The sequence below is a fragment of the Octodon degus genome, unplaced genomic scaffold (genome assembly GCF_000260255.1).
Source record: "Octodon degus isolate 3935 unplaced genomic scaffold, OctDeg1.0 scaffold00184, whole genome shotgun sequence".
Classification (NCBI taxonomy): domain Eukaryota; kingdom Metazoa; phylum Chordata; class Mammalia; order Rodentia; family Octodontidae; genus Octodon; species Octodon degus.
The window spans coordinates 1,310,945-1,324,387 of NW_004524760.1; the positions used below are offsets into that span (position 1 = coordinate 1,310,945).

General features: G+C 45.0%; 2 pseudogenes; both read right to left on the reverse strand.

The window, feature by feature from the left end:
- Positions 1-71: 71 nt before the first annotated feature.
- Positions 72-588, reverse strand: LOC101569700 (annotated as a pseudogene).
- A 4,990-nt stretch (positions 589-5,578) lies between these two features.
- On the reverse strand, positions 5,579-6,129 carry LOC101570102 (annotated as a pseudogene).
- Between the last annotated feature and the right edge of the window lie 7,314 nt (positions 6,130-13,443).

Consider the following 13,443-nt stretch of genomic DNA (forward strand, 5'->3'; position numbering starts at 1 on the left):
AAAAAAAATAGTAAATATACCAAACAAGTTTCAGCGTGGCTTCAAAAATCTTTATACAGTGATTTGGAAGGATAATCCTGGATGAGAAGTATTATTCCTTGTGTAGGTCATGTCTACAAGCCTCTCAGTTGTCATAATTGTCTCTGTAATTCCCTCCTGAGTATCAATCATAACCACCCTGGCTTCTGCCACTGTAGTCTCTGGATTGCCCATAACCATATCCATATCCTCCAGGTTGACTGTCATACCTGCCACTCCCATAGCCTTGGTCCCCACCCCCTCTAGAGTAGCTGCAACCAAGTCCATGGGCCCCAAAGGCACCCCCTCCTCTGATGCCCCAGACAGATTTGCCTGCTTGGTCCACACGGATCTGGCGACCATCCAGGGACTCTCCACTCATGGCTCTCGTGGCATGTTCTGGATTGGTAAAGGTGGTGAAGCCAAAACCCAGGATTGCTGAGTTTCCCAGTCCTTGACAACAACCACCTCAGAAATAGGCCCAGAGCTGCTGAAGTGGTCTTCCAGTGCCTGCTCATCCGTGTTGAAATTGAGCCCACTGGTGAAGAGCTTCCCTTCTTCAAAAGACATGGCAGTGAATTCAAATTCTGGGAATCAGAAAGTAATAAGGAACCACAGAGGGCAAGTGCTGAAGAATAAGGCGAACAGGGCACAAGCCCTTTAATTTTATTTTAAGTTCAAGTTTAAAATTTGGGGCTAGGGAGATAACTCAGCAGTCTAAGTGCCTACTTGGCAAGCACAAGGACCCAAGTTAGATCCCCAGTAATACATGCTGTGCCAGCCCTGGGTACCTTGCAGGCCATGAAACCAGGCATGGTGGTGCACACCTGTAATCCCAGCACTGGTGAGGCTGAGACAGAAGGATCACTACCAGTCTGAGCTGCGTAGTGAGACCCTGTACCAAATAAATAAATTAAAAAAAATTTTAAATTAAAATTTGAGGGGGCCTGCCCCGTAGCTCAGTTCTTTAAGTGGCCGCTTCAACAAAGCAGTCAGGCTCAGGTTGCTGTGGTTCGATCCCCACAACTCAAGCCAGCAAAACCTGCCCTGAAGGCATTCAGAGAAAAAATAAATAAATAAATAAATAAAAAATAAAATTTGAACCAGTCTGGTGGTAGACACCTGTGATTCTGGATACTCAGGAGGCTGAGCGGGCCAGGGAGATGGCTCAGTAGAATAAGCACTTGCCTGGCAAGTGCAAGGGCCTGAGTTCAATCCCTGGTTCTACAAAAAAAAAAAAAAAAAAAAAAAAAAAAAAGTAGGAGGCTGAGGCAGGAGGATGGAGAGTTCAGAGCCAACTTATGGGACTGGGGGTGTAGGTCAGAGGTACAGTATGAGCCTAACATGTGTGAGGATCTGGGTTCAATCACCAGCACCTCAAAAAAAGTTAAAGTTGATATAATTCGCTAGGTGGTCATGGTGGGAATCTGTGGGAGGCTGAGGCAGGAGGATCACAAGTTTGACAACTAGCTGGGCAAGATGGCACATGTTTATAATCCCAGCATTTGGAAGACTGAGGCAGAAGGACCAATGCATGTTTGAGGCCAGCCTGGGCTACATAGCAAGAACCTGCCTCAAACAAACAAACAAACAAACATGAAACAAGTTTGACAACTTAGCAATTTAGCAGGTCCCTGACTCAAGGGTGTATGCATACTCTTTGCTTAATCTCCCACACTACAAAAAAGAGAGATAATGGTAAATTCACACGCAATTGTAAGAAATAGTGTAGTGGTCCTGTGCGATTCTTTTGTAGTCACCAGCTGTTGTACAACTGTAGCACAACAGGTCGCCAAAAACATACAGAGCAAGCCCACCACCACCTGCTTTCTCCTTATGGCCATGCCCACTTTCCTCTTTCTTTATCCTCCCTCTGTGAGCAAGGGGTCCTATCCCCAGGAGCAAGCCTTCCACTTGTCATATGACTTTAGGCTCCTCTTATCCATGCCCATCCTTAGATTTTTCCTTCCTTCCTTTCTTTCTTTCTTTCTTTCTTTCTTTCTTTCTTTCTTTCTTTCTTTCTTTCTTTCTTTCTCTCTTTCTCTCTTTCTCTCTTTCTCTCTTTCTCTCTTTCTTTCTTTCTTTCTGACAGTGTCTCACTATGTACTTCAGGCTGGCCTGTAATTTACTATGTGGCCCAAGCTAGTCTCAAACTCACTGTAATCCTACCTCGGCCTCCTGAGTACTGGGACCGCAGGCACGTACCACTATACTCTGCTGACCTTGACAGTTTCTTTTTTTAATTTTATTTATTTATTTGTGTGTGTGTGTGTGTGTGTGTGTGGCCAGCTCAGCCCACCAGGGGGCGGGGCTGGCTGGCACGTGGTGCTGGGGATTGAACCGTGGTCCCTGTGCTTTGCTTAGCTTGTTCTAAGTAGGTGCTTTAGACCACTGAGCCATCTCACCAGCCCCTGACCTTGACAGTTTTAAAGATCGAGGCTAATTACTTTGTAGAATGTCTAAGTTTGGGTTTATGGGTGTTTTTTTGGAACTCCTGATGGTCCTCCTGCTTCAGCCTCCCCAGCATTGGGATTGCAGGTGTGCACCACCATGCCTGGTTTCAGTGGCTGGCTTGGCTGGCATGCGGTACCGGGGATTGAACCCAGGTCCTTGCACTTGTCAGGAAGGTGCTTAGACTCTGAGCTGTCTCCCTGGCCCTATCCCTCTTTTCATACACTAAGCAAATCCTATTCCCTAAGTCCATATTTTGATATTCTAACCAGAGTGTGATTGTGAAGATAATAAGGATAGGCCCCTGCCTTAGTTACTTTTCTTATTCCTGAGAAAAAATACCTGATGGCCAAAGTTAACGGAGGAAAGGTTTATGTGACTCACAGTTTGTAGAGGTTTTGGTTCATAGTTGGCTGGCTCCAAGTCAGGGTGGCACGGCAGAGGGGCATCACAGAGGAAGAACAGATCATGGCAGCAGAAGACAGAAAGCCATGAAAGCAGTAGTAGCACACGTTTATCTAAAGACCTAGAAGCTTCTGTTTGTTGGACAGGTTAATGAACAACACTAGATGTGCGTGTCCTAGAAAAAGTTGCCGGAAAGATCAGTTCTGTTGAGAAGAAAGGCTCTGCTACAGGAACTAAGCTTGTTTCTTCTGTACCAACTGTTCAGGTCATTTAGATTCTCAAACAAAACTGATGGCAGTTTCAGGTCCTTAACCTCTGCCTGGGCTGCGCTGTTGATTTTTTAAATTTTTTTTTTTTTTTGCTTTTTGCGGAACTGGGGATTGAACTCAGGCCCTTGTGCTTGCCAGGGAAGCACTTATACCACTGAGCCATCTCCCCGGCCCCTAAAGGTCATCAGCTTTTTTATTTATTTATTTATTTATTTATTTTTGCAGAACCGGGGATTGAACTCAGGCCCTTGTGCTTGCCAGGGAAGTGCTTATTCCACTGAGCCATCTCCTCAGCCTAAATTTTGTTTTTGAGACATGATCTCACTAGGTAATTCAGACTGGACTTGAACTCACTAAGCAGCCCAGACTGGCCTTGAACTTTTGGCAATCCTCCTGCCTCAGCCTCCCAAATTCTGGGATTACAGGCATTTATCATCACATCTGTTTAGTATCCCATTTTATAAATGTAACAACATTTACCCATTTCACTGTTGATGGAAATAGGCATTACTTTAGTTTTGAACTTTTTATGTTATTGTTGTCCTCCCCCCCTGCCCCCCCACCCCCCGGAACCGGGGACTGAATTCAGGCCCTTGTGCTTGCTAGGCAAGCGCTTATTCCACTGAGCCATCTCCCCAGCCCCTTGTTGTCGTCTTTTTGAGGCAGTGTCTTGCTATACTCACAATGATTCTCCTACTTCAGCCTCCTGCTTGCGGGGACTACTGGCATGTGCCACCATACCTGGCTTAGTTTTGAACTATTAATGAGTCTCCTATGGCTCAAAGTATAGCTTAATAGTACAGCATGCACAAAATCCTGGGTTTAATCCCTAGCACCAAATGATTTTTAAAAAATAATAAAACTGCAATAAAAATTATTTTCATATCTTTTGGTGGATGTATACACATTTTTATTTCTGTTGAGTGGGATTTTCAGGTTATAGGGTTTAGGTATATTTAGTTCTACTAAATCCTTCCAAACATTTCCCTAAAGTTGTTGCGCTTATAGTTCCAATTATTAGAATTCCAATTAACTTAGGCTCCGTTTGGATATCAAGTTGTCCAAATCCTCATCTAATTTTTTTTTTAATGATACCAGGGATCAAACTCAGGACCTTGTGCTTGCCAGGCAAGCACTTATGCCACTGAGCTACCTCCCTGGTCCCTCGTCCAATGTTTTATTACTGGTCCTTTTAATTTGACCCATTATAGTGAGTATGAATTGGTATCTAATGTGCATTTCTTTGCATTGATTTAAAAGATTTTTAAAAATTTATTTATTTACTTATTCATTCATTTGATACAGGATCTCACTATGTGGTTCAGACTCATAGTGTTCCTCCTGTCTCAGCCTCCCCAGCACTGAGATTATAGACTTGCGCCACCACGCCTGGTTTTGGTGGCCCAGCATGGCATGTGATCCCAGGGATCTAGCCCAGGTTCTTGCGCTTGCCAGGCAGGCACTTAGTCTGCTGAGCTATCTCCCCAGCCCCTCTGCACTGATTTAAGGATGAACCGTGCTTTCCATATTTACTGGCCATTCGAGTAGCCTTATTTGAAGAACTTGTTCCAGTCATTGGACCATTTCTAGTGAGTCTTGCAGCTTTTCAGCAAGTGTTTATACTGTGTCCCTTTAGAATGTATTTCCACATATTTCTTTCCTAGTTTTTCTTGCCACTAGTTTTCCAACTGTTTCTCCCAAATTCTGACCATTTAGCCTACCTATGAGTAATTATTTGTCAATGAACACGGATCTGTTCATTAGGCTACCTCTAGTGCTTTGGGCCCAAGTGCTCTGCCCAAGATCTGTCTAAGGGGGCAATTTCTTTCCTCCATGGTCCCTCAGGACCCATCCAAGAGGGGCTGCAGTGCCCTAGCCCTGTAGATTCACAGTGCACCAACTATTAAGTAGCCATCTGCACAACAGGCCCAGAGTTGCTGTTTTTCAGTTGGTCATCAGCGTGTCCTTAGAAGCCATGAAAAGTTAGAGAGAATACAGGCAGTGTGTTAGAGTGGGCATCATAGAAACTGAGGATGCCAGGCACACCCAGCTTCCAGAGCAGACCAGAAAGGACAGCTGCTAGGAGAGGCAGGTATCCAGGAGGGCTTTGCCTTTGATCCAGAGCCTGGGCTGAGTATGAGTGGATCAGCAGGGCCAGCAACTACTAAGAAGAGCTGAACAGTGTAGAGTCCTTAAATAAGGTGTGCCGTGGAGTCCACTCCCTCCTGCCTTCCAACCTCCCACAATCATCTTTCCTGCTCCACCCTTGAAACACACTGAAGAAGGGGACATGCAGGGTCAGCTTAGCCAAATAGCACAAAACTACTGCACCCATCTAATGAATTCTTAATTCCCCAAGCTAGACTTTTTTTTTCAGAATCTAAAATCTTAAAAAAAAATCTAAAATCTTTTTATAAACGGAGTACATCTTTGCATTAGTTCTTGTAGCCTCAGCTGGCCTGTCGGCCTCTGATGCACTCAAACTTCCGGCCCTTGGAACAGACTTACAGTTTGGTGTGACTGTGCAGGGTTCCTGGCACCTTGCCAAAATGCCAATATGCCTCTCTGCCCTTGTGCAACTGGAGAGCAGGACCATGCCATTACCCTTGGGGGAGTCCAGGGCCAGCTGGTCAAAGGTGAGGATCTTACCCCCAGCCTTGAGGATGTACTCTCACATGCAGAGTACAAACCTTCAGCTTGGGCATTTCCAGAATGCACACATCATCTGTGATGGTCCCCACAACCACACTGTCTTATTTTCCCGGCCAGGAAGCTTCATCTTAGGGATCATCTGGGAATTGGAGAGAGGTGGCCAGTTGGTGTGACTCATGAACAACTTCTTCAGCACAACCTAGTTGAAGGTGGAATTTATCCGTCAGGCCAGAATCCTGTGCAGCTTAACCAACAGCCTCAAGTTGATGTGCTGGCTCTTGGACTCCTTGTGGCAGACCTTTCTATCCTTGTTGTGATGAATGGCAACTCCCATGATGGCAACTCCTCTTCAGTTCCCAAACTAGGCTGGGTATTTATTCATTTGTTTATACAGGGTCTTGTTATGTACTCCAGGCTGGCCTTGAACTCACAGTGATCCTCCTGCCTCAGACTCATGAATGTTGGGATTATAAATGTGTGCCACTATGACTGACTGTGAATCTTTCAGAACATTAAGACTGGGTTCAGCAGGTTTATTTCTTACTTTTCTACTGTAAATTTGTACTTTATTTATTTGTGTGTGTGTGTGTGTGTGTGTGTGTGTGTGTGTGTGTATTTGGTACAGGGTCTTACTATGCAGATCAGACTCATAGTGATCCTCCTGTTTTCAGCCTCCCCAGCACTGGGTTTACAGGCATGCACCACCATGCCTGGACTCAGTCTCTGACTCAGTGCTCCACGGGGTTGGGGCTGGTGTGGCATGCAGGACCAGGAATTGAACATTGGACCCTGTACTTGCCAAAGCAGTTGCTTTGTCTGCTGAGCTATCTTGCTGGCCCGATTTGTACTTTAGTGTAATAGTTGCAGGTTGGGTATCTCAGCATCTTTCTCTGAGGGGTACAGGAAGCAATCTATGTGTTTGCTCACTTAGTATGATGAATAGCAAGGAATATGCACATGTGCAAAAGTGTCAAAATGGGATTTGGGGGCTGGTGAGATGGCTCAGTGATCTAAAGCACCTACTTAGAACAAGCTAAGCTAAGCAAAGCACAGGGACCGAGGTTCAATCCCCCAGCACCACATGCCAGCCAGCCCCACCCCCTGGTGGGCTGAGCTGGCCACACACACACAAAATAAATAAATTAATTAATTTTAAAAAATGGGATTTGGATCCATATTTATGCCCCAGCAAACTGTTTACCTGAACATCACAGAGGGTGCAATGGATCCACATTGCTCCAGGATTTGTTTTAAAATTAAAAAAAAAATTCCATAATTTTATTGAGAAACAAATAGCAATGAGACAGTTTTAAATCAAATTGGTAAGAAATAAATTTTTTTTTCTTGTAGGAGTAGCTCAATTCATTATAATGCATGTGCAAAAACCAGATTTGCAAGTTTTGGAGGAAGTCAAAAGTGAATCATCAGATTACTCCTGCAAGGATGAGGAAGATGATCCATCAAGGTAACATACATGCTTTCATAATAGGAGAGTGATGCAGGTGAATGATGATGACTTCATTGGTCGTGTGAGCTAAAGTTCTTGGGACAGTGAAATGGAGCAAGAATCAGCTGGCACAGACACAGGGAATGCAGACCTCGTTGATTCAAATGACAACCGCCCCCCAGGTGTAGTAGTATATATCAGACTAGTCAAAATGTTGCAAAATGGCCACACAACCAAATGGAATGATCCAGTGTTATAACTAGGTCTAAAAATATAGTGAAGGCAGGGGTGCAAAGCATCCAATGACAACACTGCCGTTCAGTGTTGGAAAATGTAACAGACAGTATGCCACAGGATGCTGTGAAAAACACAAAGGATGAAATACAATTGAAGTTTCGTGTACACCAATAGCCGTTTTAAAAAATGTATTTGTTGGGCTGGTGAGATGGCTCAGTGGTCTAAAGCACCTACTTAGAACAAGCTTAGCAAAGCACAGGGACCCCGGTTCAATCCACAGCACCACATGCCAGCCAGCCCCGCCCCCTGGTGGGTTGAGCTGGCCACACACACACACACACACACACACACAAATAAAAAAAAATGTATTTGTTATGACACCTCACCAGCTGAACTGCAAGTATTGATAATTCTGCTGTATTTAACATATATTTCTCATAGTGATCGAAAGAATGTAAAAGTCTATGGAAAAGCAATGGCCCAAATATGACACGGAAATTTATGACCCTGTAGATGCAAAGACTTGTGCTTTCAATGTAGACATTTATCCTGAAATTTAGCCACCAGGTTTTTATTCCTGTAGTAGTACACCAGTGATGTTGCGAACAGATTTGTTGCTCCCATTTCCCAAACTAATCAGACTGTGACATTCAACAATTGTTGGGGCTGGAGATATGGCTCAGTGGTCTAAAGCACCTACTTGAAACAAGCTTGGCAAAGCACAGGGACCATGGTTTGATCCCCAGCACCACATGCCAGCCAGTCCCGCCCCCTGGTGGGCTGAGCTGGCCACACACACACACAATAAATAAATGTAATAAATAAAAATAAATAAATAATTTTAATAAAAAAAAATTGTTGTACCGGTTTCCAATTGATGTTACATTTGCTAAAAGAGTGCAAGTTGGCCAGCACAGACACTGTACACAGGAACAAAACAGAAATTCCAAGTGAAACGTTGCAATTTCATAACAGAGAACTACAGTACAAACTTTGGCTTTCAGAATAATGTTGACTTCATGACAAAGAAAAGCAAATGGGTGCTGCTGATGTCCACATTTCACTATGATGGAACTATTGATAGAGAAAGCATATATTTTACTATAATGGATCATCTGCATGAGTAATCTGATAATTCATTTTTGACCTCCTCCAAAACTTGCAAATCTGGTTTTTCATATGCCATTGTACTGAACTGGGCTACTTTTAATTCAAAATTCAAAAGAAAATTCAAAAGAAAAAATTTTAAAGCAAATACTAGAGTGGCGTGGATCTGTTGGATTTTTTTTGATGCTCCGGTAAACATATGAAAAACCAGTTACCTGGAGCATAAAAGTAGGTCCAAATCCCATTTTGACAATTTTGCACATGTGTACACTCCTTGTTATTCATCATACCAAGGGGGTAAACACATAGATAGCTTTCTATATCCCTCAGGGAACTGTACTGAGATGCACAGCCTGCTACTATTACACTAAAGTACAAATTGATGGTAGAAAAGTAAGGGATGGCCTGCTGAATCCAGTCTTATGTTCTAATATCACTATAGCTGGGCCTGGTGGTGCATGCCTATAATCCCAGAACTTTGGGAGACTGAGGCAGGGGAATAGAAAGTTCAAACCAAGCCTGGGCAACTTAGCAACTTCCTGAGATGCTACCTCAAAGTTAAAAATGAAAAGGGCTGGGGGAAAATAAAAATCTCAGTGGGAAAGCCCTGGGTTCAATTCCCAGTACTACAAAAACCAAATAGAATAAAACCACTCCCCAGTCCCCATACTAGAGCAGGGGGAGATTTTTCTCTGATATTTTCTGTGAGAACAGGGTATTATTAGCATATATCTGACTAGTCTGAGGAATATTTAAATAGTACACACTGGGATATATGGGATTTGGGTCTGAGATACTGCAAAGGAGAGGCCTATGAGTGTGCTCCCAGGGTGCATGTTCTCTGACTTTCACCTCCGTTCTCCTCCTCTGCCCTGCTCCCCTCAGAGGTTCTGTGGTAGGGTTTCTACTCTGGTGAGTCTCCATTCCTTTATTTTCCAGTCGTTCTGGTTTCAGGAACAGTCATTTTCCCTGTGACTTCACTTCTTCTGTGGAGCCAACAGAGTTTTCGATTTTTCAACTTCTTATTTTTGTTTTTCCAGTGCTGGGGCTAGAACTTAGGCCCTCAGGGATGCCAAGTAAGTGCTCACCACAGAGTTGCACCCCAGAGTTTGGCCAGCTCCATAGCCACCATAGGATGGAGAGAGAACTTTCAAACTTCTTAGATGCCTGACCCACAGAATCATTATCTTTTATACTTATGGTTCTACCTTCCACTGAAATAGAAGGTAGCTAGCTAGAGGCTGCTTAGAGCCTGCTTTCTGGGATAGATCCACCTTTAATTCAGGTCCAGGATATACTATCTAAATAGAAAAGGAGAAGGTCATCAAATCAGGCAGCACCTACTCAGAAAGTCTTTAGATCCACATGCCCCCCCCCCCCAGTTACTGTGTCACTAGCAATGGTATTTCAATCCTCCACACACTCTGAGGGGCTGGGGTGCTCACACAGTTCTTCCAAGGGCCAGGAAAGATCAGCATCTTCACCACCCAAAGGAGAGGCAGTCAAGCTGCTCGAGAGCAAGACCACCCCTCTGTCCTGCTCCAAACACTAACACTTAACCCCATGACACCCAGGCTCTGGCTGCAAGCTGTCTCCCCAGCCAGCTCCTCCTCACGCTTGCAGTCAGTCTTTGATGCTGTTGCTTCTTCCAAGTGCTCTGCTCAGGTTTTTGCTCATGACACCAAGAACCTGGACAAGATCCTGATCTGGACCAGGCATGGTGGTGCACACCAGAAATCCCAATGCTTTGGGGACTGAAGCAGGATTACAGCCAACTGGAGGCCAGCCTGAGCTACAATAGTGAGACTATATCTCATAAAACCAAACCGAGCCAGACAAACCAAAAAGATCCTGATCTGTTAGCATCTGGTTACTCTTCTAGGCTTCTAAGAAATTAGTCCATCAGTCTAAGCAGCAGTAAGCCTGGATTTAGATTGAGCTCTGGTTTCACTCAATCTCTGGCTGTCCTGGTCTGATTTCAGCCCTATTTTTTGGCAATTGTCCTACTGGTCTTTGCAGGAGACCCTGGAAGATCTCTGCCTCCCCAGCCTATAAACTGAGAGATGTGCTAGGAATACCCGCTCCTCCTTTTGCTCTAGGCTTTTAGAGGTTTCCAGGGGCTGGGGAGATGGCTTAGTGGAATAAGCGCTTCCCTGGCAAGTGCAAGGGCCTGAGTTCAATCCCCAGTTTCGCAAAAAAAAAAAAAAAAAATGGTTTCCAGCTTTAACCCTTACCTACTGCCCAGTGGAGTTTTGAACTCTGCAAGTGTCCTGTGTGAGGCAAGGCTTCTCCCTATCTGCTTTCAAGATCACTCCAAACTTTCCCTTCCTCCCGGAAAGTGCCTTAGGCCTGAGCTAATCTTTTGTGCTCGGATTTGGGAAATGCCTCCAGGGAAGAGATCTGAAGGTGCCTCTGCTCAAAGCAGAAGGGCTCTTTCTTTCCCTCTTGTGCTGGGGACTGAACTCAGGGCCTCCTTGATAGGCAATCCCTGTACCACTGAGCCACATCCCCAACCCCTGTGGGACTTTAGTTCAACTCATTCTCATTGCATTCACTGATCTCTATGTCTTTAAAAAGATTTTTGCAACTAAAATGAAAAAAGCCTTTTGTTGTCATTGTTGTCCAATGGAAATATTGGCCTTAAAATTATTTCAATATTCTGGTACTCTGGTTATAAACAGAAGTGTTTAGGTGTGGTGGCACATGCTTCTAATCCTAGCACTCAAGGCTGAGGCAGAAAGATCACTGTGCAGTTAAACTACACAGCAAAACCCTGTCTCAACTACACACACACACACACACACACACACACACACACATATGTTTCAGGCTGGAAAAGTAGCTCAGTGGCAGAGCCTTTGTCTAGCATCCTTGAGGGACTGGAGATTTTTGTTTTGTTTTGTTTTTTGAGACAAGATCTCTCTATGTAGTTCAGGGTAGGCTTGAACTCACTATATTGCCCAGGATAGCCTTGAATTTAAGGGAATCTTCCTGCCTCAATCTCCCAAATGCTGGGATTATAGGTGTGTGCCACCATGCTTGGCTGAGGGACTGGGTTTGCTTCTCAGCAAAAAAAAAAAAAAAAGTTCAGGGGCCATTTCAGGCCTGGCCAGTGTTAGTGGCTATGATGCTGAGCACACTGGCCTGTCCTTCCACTCATCCTTCTTGCTCTCCTGCTGGCTTCACTTGAGGGCTACTGCTCACGCGCCTCACACGGATGTGATAGCCACCAGCAGCTTCAGCTCACCTTCCTCCCATCAGCGACTCCAGTCAAGATTTCTCCTTCTCAACAAAACTATCATTACCCGTATGTGCCAGTCTTGTTGACTTAGCAGGGGTCACCTGCCTACATGGGAGCCAACACTATACTTAGGGGAGAAGGCCCTGTTGGGCTAGATCTGGGTGTCAGGTGTCCCTTTGATGATCACTTTGCCACCCTCCCAGCTCCGGTGGAACTAGCTAGCCTTTATTCAGAGGGTTCAAACAAGTGTCTAAAGGGTGATGACGAGTAGAGGCACGGAGACTGGGTGCAAAGCTCTTGACTGAATTGGACCAGGAGACACAGGAGCTGCCCCTGGTGCTGCCTACCTTAGGATTCCTGATGATCTCTCCCAAATAATGTCTCACATGTTGGCCCTTGGGTGGGCCTGCCTCTGAAGCTGTCAGAGTTAACATATTAAAAATAGGCCTTGGAGGGACAGCACTGAGCACATTTTTTCCTTCAGTACGTCAAGCAAGTACATAATGTGCTACCTGAGAGCCTTATTGTATAAGACACTACCTCCACAATGTGGGGACAAAGATACCAGTTTGGACTGGAAATGTCTCCTAGCCGCTGGCTGCGGTCAGGAGTGTTCTTGGGAACCAGCGCCACCTTTGGAGGTGGGACCTCATTGGAGGAAGCAGTCAGGCCAGGGAGGGTGCCATCAGAGGGGACAATGAGAATTTCTTGCTTTCTCCCACTTCTGGCCTCTGTAACATAAGCAGCTTTGTGTCCCCACCATGATGTTTGGCCTCATCCCAGGCCCAGAAGCAGTGACAGTGGACAGAAATCTCTGGAACTGTGATCCTCCCATAAGTTTTTCCTCTCTTACTGTATTCATCTCATGGGGATCATTCCCAAAGGGAAAATTCTTGGGAATTAGCACAGCTGGGGACTGCTCAAGAGTGACACCTTCCTCCAACCCCTCCAGTCAAAGCTGTTCAGTTCAGGGGTAGGTGGAGATCTTTCGATTTTAGGAATACCCGGCTCCTCCTTTTGCTCTAGGGGATGCATTACAGTCCATCTAAACCACCACTGATAAGCTCTTTCTTGGCAGTCAGATTCCATCACTGAGGAACCAGTCTTCATAGACAGCTAAGTTAGGGAGAAATATTCTAAGCAGCCGTCAGGCAGGGCTGCAGGCAGGGCTGGGCCCTCAAGAGAGGGAGTACAGAGGATGAGAACGTGTTACAGCTGTGGCTGGAGGCACATCCACTGGAGGGCTGTTCTCAAGATAAGGATGGAGTGACTACACCTGCATACCTCCCCAAGGGATAAACAATCGATATCCTAAATAGGCGGCACCCTGTGAGTGACCAGGATCTTCTGGCCTATCTTTTCCAAAAAAGGTCCTTGTTTTCTCCCTGTATACTTGCTACCTCACCTGCTTCCCCATTGCATCACTATTTCCTAAGCAACTATTCCTGTAATCTTACTGGTTCATAGTTTTGTTCCACATTGTACCCACCTCATGATTTTGCTCTATAAAGCCTCTCTGTGAAGTGGAGTCCACGGAAACCCACTTCCTGGGCTCCCTCCTTTCTCTCTCAGGAGCTTTCTATCCCTTAATAAAATTTCTTTTTCTTTTTTTTTTT